Source organism: Schistocerca gregaria, chromosome 3 (assembly GCF_023897955.1).
Source record: "Schistocerca gregaria isolate iqSchGreg1 chromosome 3, iqSchGreg1.2, whole genome shotgun sequence".
Taxonomy (NCBI): domain Eukaryota; kingdom Metazoa; phylum Arthropoda; class Insecta; order Orthoptera; family Acrididae; genus Schistocerca; species Schistocerca gregaria.
Genome location: NC_064922.1, coordinates 509,819,070 through 509,836,481, shown reverse-complemented (window position 1 = coordinate 509,836,481; position 17,412 = coordinate 509,819,070). Strand labels below are relative to the sequence as shown.

The 17,412-nt window shown below is 38.2% G+C and overlaps 3 non-coding genes across 3 annotated transcripts; 1 reads left to right on the top strand and 2 right to left on the bottom strand.

Moving 5' to 3' along the window:
- Positions 1–8,205: 8,205 nt before the first annotated feature.
- On the bottom strand, positions 8,206–8,279 carry Trnat-ugu (transfer RNA threonine (anticodon UGU)). Its single transcript has one exon. It is a non-coding gene; the product is annotated as a tRNA-Thr (tRNA).
- A 364-nt stretch (positions 8,280–8,643) lies between these two features.
- On the bottom strand, positions 8,644–8,717 carry Trnat-ugu (transfer RNA threonine (anticodon UGU)). The gene has a single exon. It is a non-coding gene; the product is annotated as a tRNA-Thr (tRNA).
- A 23-nt stretch (positions 8,718–8,740) lies between these two features.
- On the top strand, positions 8,741–8,814 carry Trnat-ugu (transfer RNA threonine (anticodon UGU)). The gene has a single exon. It is a non-coding gene; the product is annotated as a tRNA-Thr (tRNA).
- The last annotated feature ends 8,598 nt before the right edge of the window (positions 8,815–17,412 follow it).

Here is a 17,412-nt window from a genome sequence, read left to right as displayed (position 1 = left end):
CTATTCTCTTCTTGTCTAAACTATTTATCATCCATGTTTAACTTCCATACATGGCTACTACTTTCAGAAACGACTTCCTGACATTTAAGTCTATACTCGATGTTAACAAATTTTTCTTCTTCAGAAACGCTTTCCTTGCCATTGCCAGTCTACATTTTATATCCTCTCTACTTTGACCATCGTCAGTTATTTTGCTCACAAAATAGCAATTTCCATCGTACTACGCAAGTCAAATTACGCTATGAACACTGCTGCATCCTGTACATACTACAATTGCTGAAATAACAGCTATGAGTAAAATAATACTTCTTGCTCTTCTTCATTTGCCTTTCTGCACCATCTTCACAATGTGCACTTGCTGATTACATAATTAACTATTTCTTTCTCCCTTTTTCTTTCAGATGACCCGTGCATTTATTATCACCATGCCCAAGATATAGAAGACGTCTAGTTGCCATCTCCCACATGCATTCCTTATAATAAAGTCAAGTGTCATTTTATCAATCATGTTGACACCAAACATTGTGTATTTACAGGAAATTACAGTCTCTTTTTTCTTACTTTGTGTGATGGAAAAAAGCATGAAAAGTACTTGGAAGATATTTTGATTCTTCATTCCTTGATTCCCTGACACTAAACTATTGGAGGATGATAAGTACATTTCAGTATTGGGCTGTTTCATGCCATCTGGACTCTCATATAATGTGGTTTATTGTTCTCAGTAACAAAATTTTCTTCTCATACATCTTCACAGCTATGTGAAGAAAGGTAAAGAGGTTGTCTATTATCATATTTCCTCTTCATTTTAGAAATTTCCCCAGAAAGTACAATATACTCACCTAACGGCTAGTTGTATGGAAGTGCTATGAAAATGTATTATGCACACATACTTCATCTAATTTGAGGATGTATTTATCTTATATGTTTTTGAATCAATTCGGCAAAAATGCACGTAGTTTTCCTTTGTACTAATATCACCGCTATCACTCAATGTTAAACTAAATAACCAATGATGTTGCCAACAATATGCCCCCCCCCCTTTTTTTAAGGCTTGACCAAGTATTCAGCTTGGTATCAGTTTTAGTTGTAATTAAGGAATATGAGAAATTCTCTATCTCTGAGCATTATATTCTTTGTGAATGTAGGCTCACAATTTCACAAACAAAAGATCAGATACTAAAATATTTTTCATGGAAATAACAGCACCAGTTGACACAATGGAAATCCTATTTTCCAACTGCTTTAGTGACTCAATCCAAAAACTGCTCTTTAAGTTATTTCCAGTCACTTAGTGATTTCCCTAAACCATTTCAGGCAAATGCCAGGATGGTTCCTTTGAAAGGGCACGGCCAATTTCCTTCCCAATCCTTCCCTAACCCGAGCTTGCGCTCCGTCTCTAATGACCTCGTTGTCGACGAGACGTTAAACACTAACCACCACCACCTCCAGTCACTTAGCTCTTTACACTTCTATGTCTAGATTAAAACACTGAAAAGAATTTGAATAGCTTTGAGAACAAATTTGTTGACTTCTTGGTAGACATAAGATGTTCCTCACTTTTCCAGAATGTCCACAGCAGACTTCTCCAGATGACTAAAGTTGTAAACTTTCCATATTGTTCCATTACTACAATTCATGCTAAAGCAATTGACAGCCTCATAAGATTACTGTGGTGTGTCCTGAATTTGAACAGTAACTGCACTCTCCTCTAAGTGAAGGCAAAGGTGTAGGTCCTCAATCACAAGGGAACTTTAGTGAAAAACATCAGGTCAACAGCATTTTATAACAGAATGCTGGATTGAATCAGGTGACTGAGGGTTTAGGGTTTTTGTGCAAGTATTTAATGAAAGATGTTCAAACAGTGGCAGTGACTGGGGCAGAGAATAGCTCAGATACGGCCACAGCACACATATATAGAAAAGTTGCCCAAAACCCCAGGCCTGGGCAGACTTACCAGACAGGAAGAGAGTCTAGGGAAACAGGCTTGGTAAATCACATAAATCTGTGGGCCTACAAATGGATCTTCTCAGAATGCAAATTTACATTTTCTTGGGCACTGGCAAAACAAATCTGGTTTGAAGAGTACATGGAAAGCAATTTAAATGCCTAGTTCTCTAAATTCTGTGGACTGTATAATTTAATTTTTAGAGAGGTACTTCCAAATGTAGCCACCTCAACAGCAGCAACTAAGGGTAACAGATGGATCACTGCAGGTATTAGAAAGTCGTTCTAGACAATTACATTTCTCATTTCTTTGCAAAAGCACTACACTAATCCGTAGTTCCTAAATTACTAACACTGTTACAAAAAGATACACAGGAAAAACCATTCAGTGACAAAAAATATACTAGGTGTATCATAATTAATGTATACAGATTAAAGTACATGACACCAAAAGCAAAAAAAGTCTCAGTAAACATAGGTCTGCAAATGAACTATTTGAGAGATGATAGCAACTTTATGGTCACCAACCACCACTGACATGATTCTGTGTAAACATAATCCCAGTTAGGAAAAGGTAACAAAACTGTCCAAAATTAAGAGAAGTTATTATAGATACTTTGGTAGAAGTGCAGGTGGTCTGCATGAATCCGACAACTGTTGAATGACTGTCCTCATAGTTAAAGGATATATTCAAAGTGTTGTCCTTTTACCTGAATGCGGGTCTGTACCCGTCACTGCTATGAGTTTCGAATCCTTTCAGGCATGCCTGGATCATTCTTGACAAGCACTGTCAAGTATATGCTCCAATTCTTCAGCCATGTTAACCAGAGTGGCCCCAAACACAGAAAATTATGGTATTCTGATCAGGTGATCTTTGAGGCCCCAGTATGGGTCCTCCTCGCTCAGTCTATCTTTGGCATATGAGATCTCATCTTAGGAGCAAAATGTGCCAGTGTTCCATCATACAAGACCCACATCCTGTGATCTTGTTCTAAGGGAACATCCTCAAGAAATCCTGCAGGATGCTGCTGCAGAAAACCTTTGAGTTTCATTTGGTAACATGTAGGGATCATTAAGACGATCACCTAGTAACACTAACTACATTGATGCAGAGAATCATGCACTGCATATGAGTTTGAGGCTACAGTCAGAATTATGATAATTAAACCCATTATGATGAGTGACCCCTGTTTAATCTGTAAAGGAAATGTTACTGTTAAACATAGTGGTTCCGCACAACCTGTTGCACCCCCTGAGAGAATGTTAGTCTAGGACCAAGGTCTGCCTCATTAAGACACTGAATTTGGAGGTGGTACGGGTACACTGCATTGTGATGCATTAGTCTCCAAACACTACTGTGGCTAATTCCAGGAATTTGTGTAGCAAGTTTCCTTGTCAAAATTCCTCGTGAGTGTTTGACTTTTTCCAGTACCACATCTTCACACACATGTGTAATTCGGGCAGACCTACCGATTCCCGCAGTATGTGCAAAGCTCCCAGTTTCTAAGAGGCATTGACGTATCCAAGTAAATTTTGTTCTCTCAGGGTGCCTTCAGGAAGGGTATGCTTCTAGGTATAAGCATGCAGCCTACCGCACATTGCTGTTATGTCGAACACGAAATGCACATCCATATACTCCTCGTTATTTTAGTGTTCCATGTTATCATCAACATTTCTACCACATAACTGACACTTCGCAAATAACTGACATGAATGGCACTCTGGCTCTGTACCATACTATCATATTCATTCTGTTTACAACTCCACATATCAAAAATGTAACCAAAGACCGCACAATGGACCAGCATGTGAGGTTTACATAGAATCTTGTCAGTAGTAGTTGGGAATCACAAAATCCCAATTATCTCACAAATGAATTGTTTGTGGACCTTTGTTTTCTGAGACTTTTTCCACTTCTAGTGTAGCATAGCTCCAACTGTGTGAGTTTATGCCATTAATTATGATATATCCTGTATAAAGAAGACAATAAAAGTAAAGCAGAACAGTATGTCATAAAACATTAACTTTTTTGCAGGTGCATTTTTTGCAGTGATTTGGCAAAGCTAATTTTTTTGTGTCATATCAGAATGGCAATCAATTGACTATATTTTCTGATAATTCCATTTTTGTGACTTAGGACCAAAAACTATCACGACACGCATATCTTCTATGGCCATCTTGTGGGTGTTAAAAGTATAGTGATGACTGTATGTATTACCCATGAAAAAATAAGAAAAATAGTGTTTTGTGTTTTTATTGTATTTAACACAATGTGAAAACAATTCTGAAAACTTCGTTTACCACACAATAAAGAAATGTGCGGATACTAATTACAATTATATATACAGTAGAAATGGAACAATGTCTTCTGACTTTTACCAGTGACAACAGTAATGATATCATGACAAACAGAAAATGACTGATGCAGCAGTTTTTAAATACGTGGTATGTGATCAGGCACATGCAGAGGTGGTAGGAAATATTCGCAAAAGCTTGTGTAAGAAGTATTCACAAAACCCTTGTCAAACTACTAAGCTGGTGGTAAGTATGCCTCCCAAAGCCTACAGAAGTAATATTAATTTTGTTGTACATATACTTCGCAAGCCTCTTTGGTAATCTACTTTGGATGGTAAGCACACTTCCCACGTCCTGTAAAACAACATTGTTCAGTAAGATGTATACTTCCCCAAGGCCCTAAAAGCTATATTTCACAGCGAATAGAAACAACAGCTGATGCAGCAGACTACCACTAGTGACAAGAGCATACAGAAACAGTACAACACACTCCCACGAATGCAAGAAACTGTTATTGATAAGTATATCTGCTACAGCCTGCAGAAGCACTAAACTGGAGACCGTAGACAAATATAGTAACACACAAATCAAAGATGGAAGTAGATTTCTGATAAGTCCTCTGGAATTTGAAATTTTTTCAGATAAATATTTCTTTGGAATTTCAGGGAAGTTTCAACAAAATCTTCCTGAAACAAACACATACAACACCTGCAATGAATATTTTTTCCCCTAAGGTAAGTCTTTCTGCTTCTGGGATTGGAATGACTCCTTACCCTCTCCCTTAAAACCCACATCCTTTCGTTCCTTTCGTCTTTCCCTCTCCTTCCCTCTTTCCTGATGAAGCAACCTTGGGTTACGTGGGTTGTGAAAGCTTGAAATTTGTGTGTGTTTGTTTGTGTGTTTTTTTATTGTCTCTATCAACATACCAATGCTTTCTCGTTTGGCAAGTTACAGCATCTTTGTTTTTATATATATTTTTCCCACGTGGAATGTTTCCCTCTATTTTATATATATAATGGTGTTTTCCATAACAGAACCTGAAATCAGGAAGACAATACAGAAATTAAAAAATAATAAGTCACAATAAATGTGTTGTTCATGTGAGGTATTTTTTCCAGAGTACCTAAAAAATACGTAAGTTCTACCCTTACTAAAGAAATGTAATGCAGAAAATATAGAAAACTACAGGCGAGTTTCATTATTGCCAGTATTCCCAAAAACAACTGAATCAATCGTGAGAGATCCGAGTAATGAGTTACAGCCAACCCTTACTATACCTATCATCTGCAATCCACAAGGAACACATGGCACATGAGGAACTTTCATTCGTAAGCACCATCTACTGTGGCAATGATGCAGTTCTGGACACATGTGGTTTTTTCTCCATTTCTAGTCAGGAATCCCTCTGTCAGTTAATCCAAACTGAGAAGGCAAATGAAATGCTCAATGATGTTTACAAATGAGAAGTATGTAATAAATTAACTGAACATAAAAAAGCAATCAGCATGCACTTCTGCACAAAGAGGGAGTACAATCTCTCATACTGAACAACATGATGAACCTACACATTGTGTAAGAAATGTGAAGTCTTTTGTGATGAACACACAAAGGTACTTTTAAAAAAAATGTATTCAGCATGTTATGCTCTTAGGGTTCTAGGAGAAGTTTGTAACAGCCAATGTCTTATGGTGACACACTATTACTTCATAAAAAGAAGAAAACACAATAAACAGTTTGAAACTGTAGAAAAGGACCATAAGAATAATAACTTAAAGAAGTAGTCAGACTCATCCTAAAGAACTATTTTAAAAACTGGGTAGTCTTATTGCACCAGCTGAGTACATCTATCCATCTGTTCTGCATAGAAGAAGAAACACCAGTAGGTACTTAGCTAATTGTTATATAAATAATCAAGGAACAAAATGAAACTATAAAGTTCCAGGGAATTTATCAAGTCTCAAACATCTATGCTGTACATCTAGACTAAGGTAACAAATGGAACTTTGTACCAAGGCTCGGATTCGAACCTGGGTCTTCTTCTCACTATAGTCCATTTAAAATTATTTGTGACTCTTGACGTTTGGCTCAGCGGAGGGAATGTAATGCCATTGCCCAGGTAACACCAATGGCAAACAGGCTTTCCCCACCACACCAACAGCGCTGCTGTTGGTAAAGCACCTCTGTTGTCACATCGTGGATAAACATTACCACACTGTGTCGCGCAATAGAAGCATCTATATTCGCCATCTTTCATTGGAGCATGGTACTTTCTGGCACTGAAGTGTTGCGCCGTCATCAGGTATTGTGAACAAGTGTTTTGTGTTGGATTTGTATTAATTAAAATAGTGCACCAAGTCTGAAAACAAAAGATTCACAATGAAAGTGGACTTTCAGCAACATTCAATGGCTTTGAAAATAATGTTCTGCTATAAAATATTCCTCTGAATTCAACAATAATAATGGACATTGCACAATACCACTTTGTTGTGATGGATAAAGCTTCAACAATCAATCCAGTGGATGAAAGTGGATATTTCGCTCTGGGTACAAAGAAATGTTCCACTGGATAAAGTTGAGCATAGCATGTATAAGGCAAAGTTAATGGAACTTGAAGTGTTCTACAAGCCAAAAACCCTATGGTACCAGGTCAACAAACTGGCTGATGCTAAAGGACATAGTTTAATCAGGCTTCGTCTGTATCACACTTGTGTAAATCCAATTGATAATACACTCAGTGAGGCTAAAATGCTGAAAAATGAAGCCATTTGAAATGCTGAACCACAGTACAGGTCTCGAGTTGTCAGCCACGCCAAAAAGATAGTTGAGGGGTGGATTTATGAAGACTGTGACGAGTTTTGAGTAACACATACCTTCACTTGTTGCCATGTTAAAGTCTACTTTTTTTTCTCAAAATAAAGCATAATTTACAAATATTCATCTCACTAACATTCTAATGCAGTTGAAATTGCGACAGACTCACGAAATAGTGCGTTATTTAACTAGTAAATGAGGGTAAGCCAATTCAGTAGTTTATGAAACAGCCCATTCTCAGAATAAAATAAACGCATAACTTCATTTATATTGTCACAAAACTAACAGCAGTTCTCATTTCACCAGCTATCAATGGTCCTTAAAAATTATGTTATTTCACTGAAAAGAATCTGTAGTTGCTCTATTATCACAGTGGATATGAAAGTTTCACATATTGATAATAAGGCAAAATAATCTGCTTTTTGTGTGCTACCATTTGCCGAAATTTTGTTTTGATACCTAGAACAGTTTATTTGATAAGTGGTTTTTTCGCTGGCATGTGCTTTCATGACAGAGTGGTTTATATACATTCCATTTTCTCGAGACTGCAAACAGATCCACCCCAAGTTTAAATAGTAATTCAATATGTTTCTACACTTCATATGAGGCAACACATACAAAATGCAAATTCGTAACAACCTTTATTTTCCACAGCATACTTTATGAATTTCTTGCAGTAATACTGAAATGTCACAATTAACTATGAGCATTAACGAAGTGACATGCAATTCATCATGAAGCTGATGAATTAACCTATAATATGTGTGAGAATCAGATGTTTTTAGCTGATAGTTTCTTTACAGTCCACTGAGAGAGATCGCAGATCGGCCAGCTTGCGTGTCTTGCTGTTCACGCAGTCAGTTGCTGACGCACCCAGCTCATGCTGGCAACTACGCTTCTCTCCACTCGTTGTGTAATTATAAATTTAAATGGTAATGCAACAGCATTATTAAAAATGTTCTGCTAGTATAAATTTAGGCTATTCAGACTTCCTCTCTTATATTTCAATTGCAGATGAAGGCAGCTGACTTCAAGGACACCAGTGCACATCAAAAAATGAAGAAAATCCTCCTTAGAATAAATGATGACTAACTGACAACCTCAGCGGCCGACAGGTGTTGTTGATATACCTCAATGCGGACAGCTGAAAATGTGTTCCCCGACCGGGGCTCAAACCCGGGATCTCCTGCTTACATGGCAGACGCTCTATCCATCTGAGCCACCGAGGACACAGATGAATAGTGCGACTGCAGGGACTTATCCCTTGCACGCTTCTCATGAGACTCACATTCCCAACTGTCCACAATTCTACATATGTATTGTACCTTATAGACATTTGCCCACCCACTCATTACTCGCGCATGCTTTGGCGATTCCCATAAGAGTTTGGGCAACCTGTGCGCATTCGCACAGACAAAGGTTAATGGCTAGGTAGCCTTTAACTATATACACGAAGACAGTAACTTGTTCTCAAAAGAACAGTTACTGTTGATAACTGTGCAGCTTTTCCCTGGAATAGACTATGACTAACTGACAACCTCAGCTGCCGACAGGAGTTGTTGATATACCTCGATGCGAACAGCTGAAAATGTGTTCCCCGACCGGGACTCGAACCCGGGATCTCCTGTTTACATGGCAGACACTCTACCCATCTGAGCCACCGAGGACACAAATGAATAGTGCGACTGTGTCCTCGGTGGCTCAGATGGATAGAGTGTCTGCCATGTAAGCAGGAGATCCCGGGTTCGAGTCCCGGTCGGGGAACACATTTTCAGCTGCCCGTGTCGAGGTATATCAACAACACCTGTCGGCAGCTGAGGTTGTCAGTTAGTCATCATTTATTCCAGGGAAATGCTGCACTGTCATCAACAGTAACTTTTCTTTCGAGAACACGTTACTGTCTTCGTATAAATCCTCCTTACTTGGTTCCACTTCACTTCAATAAAAATACTTAATACTGCTGTTAAGTATCCTCTTATCCATATACACAAATAATACATAACACTCTTAATACTTTAAGCAATACATCTTAACCATTCTTCCACATACAAAAGAGAAAAAAATCAAAATCATGTACAAAGTAAAATGAATGATGATTTTCTTTTTTTCATTTGTCTGCACCTTACCGTGCATTCATAATTTATGTCTTTGCTGACACTTATGGTCGATTGCTGTTTCACTTTTTTTTTTTTTTAAATAAATTTTAACCTTAGCCAATACAGGAGGTCTTTCACCATGTACCTACACAATTGCCCCCACACTGTACACTGACATGGTATGGAGATGTACAGTGTATTTGCATGTACATATTTACATTTACATTTGCCAATAGGGGTTGATGCCCTTTATTTGTTGGCTTCTCCTTTATTTAGTAAAACAGATATGCCAGCTTATCCTCTGTATGTTACAGTTCTACAAGAAATTGAGATTATTTACATAATATGATAGTTCATTACATATCTGAATTTAGCGCACTGACAACAATGTTCAGTTTGCTTTGGCCTCACTGCTGGGTTTCGCACTTGCGCCCTATCAGGTTTGGTGGTTAAGCACTACTCGTTAATGGCCAACATGCTAGTTGCTACCGTTGCACGTGCGTGCACTGGTTTTCTTAGTGTCGATTTCACATTTAGTGTCACACTTTCACCTGAGTATTAAAGAATTGCTGTGGCATTTGTCTTCATTCTGGGTGCAGTGGGAGTGTGCTTATTGTTCAAAATTGGATGCTGTGGCAGATCTCCATTTTTACGGCCCGGGCATCATTATTACCCATCATACTCAGGCATCATTATTACCCATCACACTCGCATTTTCAGCAGAGAGCCCTGGCTAACACCATCCGTCGACGAGGTAAGTACTGGATCAAACAACTATAGTTCACTTACTAATGTATCACACGTTGTGAGGCACAATACTCAGAAATTATTTCGTTGCACACATATGTTAATGTCACCACACTTGACCATCTACTTGTTGAAAGACACATATAGCCGACCAAAACATTGTATAAATTGCTTGTCTTTGAAGTTCATTCCTTCACATGGAGTTTGGTTTACAATGAAAATTCATACAAATATTGAGTTATTCATAACATCACAGCTTATACCTACAGCTAACATTCCATCCATCACTTATGTTATGAACATAGATTTCCTAAGTTTTAAAACATCATTAATTTTACATTAACCGGGTTCTGTTACTACAGTTTGTTTGTTAGTTTTAACTTTTCTTTGTTCACATCACATATACAAATTAATTATATAACACATTGTTATAGTACAATACAAGCATATGATATATTTATACTTCATTTTATAGATAGGCTTTTATGACATATGGGAGCTAATTTCTTCCTTAGGTACAGGAGGGAAAAAAACATTCAAAATAGGACTAAAACATTACGCATTGCTAGCCTAACTAAGCTTGGCACCGCCTTCTTTGTTTGAGGGGAAGAAAGAAAATACTCATCTACTGGTTCAAGGATTCATGAGGAAATGCTACTCATTCAATATAATTATTGGCCAAGGAAACTCTTATTTCATGGGAATAATGTGTACTGACTAATCATTCACATAGTATCATGTTGTTTCTTTATGCACTAGTGCTGTTTACTTCAATTCACAAGGAGCTTAGTGTGAAATGTGAAGTTTCAGCCATTGTGGACTTACCTTCCTTGAATACATGGAAATGTCATTATTTAAGCTTTCATGTGACCGGTAAAAATTAATTGGTTTTTGTAAGATCACATGCTTAAATGTTTATGTGAAGTCTGCAGCGAATAGATACTGGTAAATGTCACTGAGATATACTGCGGTGATGCATATTTTCATATTTCATTTGCCTTATGACCTTTGTATAAATATCCTAATAACTAAATAGTTTACTCGAGCTGCAGCCCATTTCTTTACTTGGTGCTTGCTACTCTTGACGTAATTCTCTTTATCTGCACCGTGACAGGGCATTGGTCGCTGAAAGACAAGAACTTAAAACAAACTTTAATTGCATTAGGTAGCTCGGTGACCACTGATACATTTGGTCATTACATCCATCTGCAAAGATTTCCATACTTTGTTTAAATTCATAGATATTCATTTATTCTGTTACCCATTATGATCATTTACCCTGCAAAGAAAATTATTTGACATTTCTAATGGTATTTTGTCATTTCTCCTTACCTTACAGGCCTCCTATATTTTTCCATAATGCTTCCTTTGGCTTGTAAATATGTTGTATATAGCTTAGCATTTAATTAAAGCTCTGTGTTCATATATCAATAGGTTCCTTAGTTCTTAGATAGTAGATGCAGTTCCTTAGTATTCCCGTTTACTTTGTATTTAAGGTTCAAATGGCTCTAAGCACTATGGGACTTAACATCTGGGGTCATCAGTCTCCTAGACTTAGAACTACTTAAACCTAACTAACCCAAGGACATCACACACATCCATGCCCGAGGTAGGGATCGAACCTGCAACCGTAGCAGCAGCACGGTTCCGGACTGAAGCACCTAGAACCACTTGGCCACAGCAGCTGGCTTATATTTAAGTTGGGTACATGTACATATTGCATTCCTATTTGGTTGCGCCTTCTGCCAGTCTGTCGCGCATGCACACAGGTCAATGTCTCCTCTCTTGCTACTGACATTAGTGCATATTGTTGAGCATGGACAGCTGAGCCATAAGCTAATTTTTTTTATACTTTCACTTTGCATGAAGCGGTGTACTACTTCACATTGCTGTTGATTATATGCTTATGTGTACAAATCAAAAGAATTACTTATGCCTGTATGCATTACTTTATCTTAAAGTACACTCCAGGAGAAGAATTACACTAAAGAGTTATATACACTATGTACAATTATCTTGTGACAGAAAAAAAATATTACCTACTTTCAACATTCTATAAAAGCTTTTATATCTTTGTGAGGATGGAGATCCTTCTCTCCCCATTTTCTCATGGGTTAATCTGTACGTACGAGGGTATGGTATTTTGGAAATTATATATGGTTCCGAATAGAGTAAGTGCCACTTCTTATTCAGTTTGTCAAATTTAATCGATTTAGGGTGCGTCTGTACAAGGACTCATTGCCCTTCAAAAAACTGTCTAACACATTTTAGTTTCTTATTATAAATTTTCTTTCTATACTCACACCTGTTTTCTAGTGTAACCATGGCTTGTTTGATTGTCTTTTAGTGTCATATCTGTAGTGGATACTTTAGGTATGGGCGACACCCACTCATTCGTTTGTTTAGTCTGGAACATCAATTCATTGGGTATGAAACCTGTCGAAGAATGTGGAAAGTTATTTAAAACTTGCATGAAAGAAGTTACATATTCTACCCATCGGGTGTGTTTGTGTGGGGTGTATGTCCTAATAAACGAGTTAAATTTTTTAAAGACTCATTCTACTAGGCTTGCTTCTGGGTGAAAAAACTTACTAATACGTGTTTTTTGCCATGTGAGGTAATAAATTGTTTCCACTTTTGCGCAATGAAATATGAAACATTATCATTACCTTTGGTTTACCTACTCTTCTCAAATAGTTTCCCTCAATTCTTTTTCTGGTATTTGTGGCTGTTGCATTTTTAATGACATACATTTGATGTGTTTCAAGAAAATATCGTGTGGTGCTACCACATACCTCACTCCTCCTCTATTTCTTGGATACAGACCAGCTACACTGAATCATCAAAAGTATCCGAACACCTGGCTGAAAATGGCTTACAAGTTCGTGGTGCCCTCCATCGGTAATGCTGGAATTCAATATGGTGTTGGCCCGCCCTTAGCCTTGATGACAGCTTCCACTCTTGTAGGCATACGTTCAATAATGTGCTGGAAGGTGCTACCACGTGGCCCATTCTTCACGGAGTGCTGCACTGAGGAGAGGTATCGATATTGGTCGGTCAGGCCTAGCTCGAGGTTGGCATTCCAATACATCCCAAAGGTGTCCTATAGGATTCAGGAGAGGACCCTGTGCCGGCCAGTTCATTAAAGGGATGTTACTGTCGTGTAATTACTCTGTCACAGGCCGTGCATTTTAAACAGGTGCTCGATTGTGTTGAAATATGCAGTCGCTATACCCAAATTGCTCTTCAGCAGTGGGGAGCAAGAAGGTGCTTAAAACACCAATGTAGGCCTGTGCTAGGATAGTACCACGCAAAACAACAAGGGGTGCAAAGCCCCTTCATGAAAAACACGACCACACCATAACATCACTGTCTCCGAATTTTACTATTGGCATTACACACACTGGCAGATGACGTTCCCCAGGCCTTTGCCATACCCACACCCTGCCATCAGATAGCCACATTGTGTACTGTGATTTGTCACTCCACACAATGTTTTTCCACAGTCCAATAGTCCAATGTTTACACTCCTTACACCAAGCGAGGTGTCGTTTGGCATTTACTGGCATGATATGTGGCTCATGAGCAGCCGCTCAACTACGAAATCTTAAGTTTTCTCACCTCCCACCTATCAATCGTAGTACTTGCAGTGGATCCTTATGCAGTTAGGAATTCCTGTGTGATGGTCTGGATAGATGTCTGCCTATTACACATTACGACCCTCTTCAACTGCCGGCAGTCTCTGTCAGTGAATAGACGAGGTCGGTCTGTACGCTTTTGTGCTATATGTGTCCCTTCACGTGTCCACTTCACTATCACATCGGAAACAGGGGACCTAGGGATGTTTAGAAGTGTGGAAATCTTGCGTACAGCCGTATGACACAAGTGACACCCAGTCACCTGACCACATTCAAAGTCCACGAGTTCTGTGGAGCTCTCTCACAATGTCTAATGGCTACCGAGGTTGCTGATATGGAGTACCCGGCATTAGGTGGCAGCACAATGCACCTAATATGAAAAATGTATGTTTTTGGGGGGTGTCCAGATACTTTTAATCACATAGTGTATGTCCAGGGATACTAAATCTAGAGGGTTTATTGTGACTATTGGGTGTATATTTTGATAAATTGGACTGTTTTGATTTTTGGCATATTGCACACTTTCCTAATACCTATAGGACTCACCTTCTCAAATTTGGAAAATAACAAAGTGTTGCAATTTTTTCAGTGCATTTGCCTACTCCATAATATATGCCTCGGGCATGGATGTGTGTGATGTCCTTAGGTTAGTTAGGTTTAAGTAGTTCTAAGCTCTAGGGGACTGATGACCACAGATGTTAAGTCCCATAGTGCTCAGAGCCATTTTTGGACTTCATGCTTTACATATATACAAAGATGATGTGACTTACCAAACAAAAGCGCTGGCAGGTTATAGACACACAAACATACACACAAAATTCAAGCTTTCGCAACCAACGGTTGCTTCATCAGGAAAGAGGGAAGGAGAGGGAAAGACAAAAGGATGTGGGTTTTAAGGGAGAGGATAAGGAGTCGTAACTGTCCTTTTTTTCCCCCTAAGGTAAGTCTTTCCGCTCCCTTAAAACCCACAGCCTTTTATCTTTCCCTCTTTCCTGATGAAGCAACCGTTGGTTGCGAAAGCTTGAATTTTGTGTGTATGTTTGTGTGTCCATCAACCTGCCAGCACTTTCGTTTGGTAAGTCACATCATCTTTGTTTTTAGATATATTTTTCCCACGTGGAATGTTTCCCTCTATATATATAAACACACACACACACACACACAAAATCAGATTTTTTCACATTTCCTATGAAACAAAACGCCCTTGACTAATGCCTGCTTAATGTTATTAAAGTCCTCCTGACACTTATCATCCCATAACTAAGGCCTATTTTTTTTTTTTTTGTAATGCATTACTGTTCATCAGTTGTGGTACAAATTTATGAAAAAAGGATGCTAGTCCTAAAAAAGCTTTTAGTTGTTTTTTATTTCTTGGAGCTGGACAATTGTGTGTGGCATACAGTTTTTTCGGATCAGGTAATATACCTTGTTCTGACTCAAAGGTCCCAAAAATTTGACTTAATCCTTACTAATACTCGACTTTTTTTTTTAAACTGGCTGTTACTTCGTAATCTGCAAATCGTTGAAGTACCTGTTCAATCAGCCTAATATGTTCTAATCAAGTGGGTGTGACTATTAGCATGTTGTCTACATAAACTGTAACTCCGATTGGTAATTACTCAAATGTTTTGAACTCTAAAACTGTCACTGGTATCTGCTGAGGGACTCGCGACAATTTGTGGATAAATATCAACAGGTTGTAGTTTGTTCACTGTAGCCTGTGTATTATTTACATGCATATTTTGAGATCCAGTAATACTTTCTTCTAAATGATTGCGGAGCCTATTTTCCGCAGCTTGTAGGTTAATGTTTACCTTGTTCACTATTTCATTTCCTTTTTTTTTTTTTAAAAAAAAAAAGCCTTTCCTACTACATCTGTGTATAACATACAATCTATAACTAAAATCTCTGCAATGGTCTACTGTACCTGCTTCAGCTTGACTAATGATATCACTTAGATTTTCATTGACCTTATCTCTCCTCCTTAACACATGCTGAGTCAACTCCTAATGTTGCTACCCTTAAACTAAGCTCTTCTACAGCTTGGATTACACCTTCATTGTCTTTATTTAGTTTGTTAACGACAGCAGTTACCTTTCTTACTATCGAACACAACTCGTTTTGTATGGCTTCAATATTTGTGTTTGCATCTGTGATTTTCTTTACCTGTTGCTCTACTAGATCATGATGGTCATTAAAAGAATCTACCTTCTATTTGAACTCCGTAATGTTATTGTTAACTTTGGAAAGTACTTCATGCTTTGCCGACCGTGGTGGTCTAGCGGTTCTAGGCGCTCAGTCCAGAACCGTGTGACTGCTACGGTCACAGGTTTGAATCCTGCCTCGGGCATGGATGTGTGTGATGTCCTTATGTTAGTTAGGTTTAAGTAATATTAAGTTCTAGGGGACTGATGACCACAGATGTTAAGTCCCATAGTGCTCAGAGCAATTTTTGAACTTCATGCTTTACTTGTTTCTTCACATCATTCAATTTTTCGTTGATTTCAGTGTGAAATTTTTTGGGTAAGTCATTGAATTTCTGCGAGACTGTGTCTTGCAAATTCTTGAATAATTGTTTTTGATCTTGTTTCATTATATTTAAATCTTCTACGATGGGGTTCAGATTGTGCATAACATTATCAATTTTGGTATTCATACCTTGTTTCATATCACTGAAATTGGTGTTCATATTGTGTTTCATATCACTGAGAACGGTGTGCATATTATCAAATTTCATGTTTATGTTAGATAATAACTGCCACAGCTGCGCTTCAGTTGTACTACTGTGGTTGCTGCCAGCTGTACTTTCGAAATTAATGATTGTGTTGTGAATAACTGGTGTTTGTAATGTGTTGTCTAGATTCGTATTTGTATCGCTCTCTGATGTTTCATTCATGAGCGTTATATCACTCTGGGAGATGCGCGACATTTGTCTCCTCAATTGTAAACATTGTGTCATCAAGGTTATTATGCTGTGGAACGTCACTATCATTTGTTACACCTGCAACACTCATCTTTAACCGACTTAAACCTTCTGCAGTAGGCACTCATGGTGCCTGAACTTCAATTGTTCAACTGCGCAATTCTACGCCATCTTGGCTGATTGTTTTTTAGCTATTGCTATCAACAATGGAAATATATTTTTCTGCCATAATGTATGAATAAGCAAAAATAAAAATTGCACAAAACATTAAAATTTCATATGCTAATCATTACACTTACTACTGTAGTTTACACAATGTCAAAGCCTGTTTTACGTCTATTATGATGCACAAATTATTGTGTCACAATTCATGTTTCACTGACGTGTATCATACTGAAAAATTCCTGTAAATTTTCCACCAAAACATTCAAGGAAGAGAATAATGAGGAAAAGGTTTCAATCTACATCAAAAGAGGCGCAACCATGCAAGCAACTTTCGTAGCCATCCTGCCTTTGCTGCACCAAACACAACAGCTTACTGTTGTTGTTGTTGTGGTCTTCAGTCCTGAGACTGGTTTGATGCAGCTCTCCATGCTACTCTATCCTGTGCAAGCTTCTTCCTCTCCCAGAACCTACTGCAACCTACATCCTTCTGAATCTGCTTAGTGTATTCATCTCTTTGTCTTCCTCTACGATTTTTACCCTCCACTCTGCCCTCCAATACTAAATTGGTGATCCCTTGATGCCTCAGAACATGTCCTACCGACCGATCCGTTCTTCTGGTCAAGTTGTGCCACAAACTTCTCTTCTCCCCAGTCCTATTCAATACTTCCTCATTAGTTATGTGATCTACCCATCTAATCTTCAGCATTCTTCTGTAGCACCACATTTCGAAAGCTTCTATTCTCTTCTTGTCCAAACTATTTATCATCCATGTTTCACTTCCATACATGGCTGC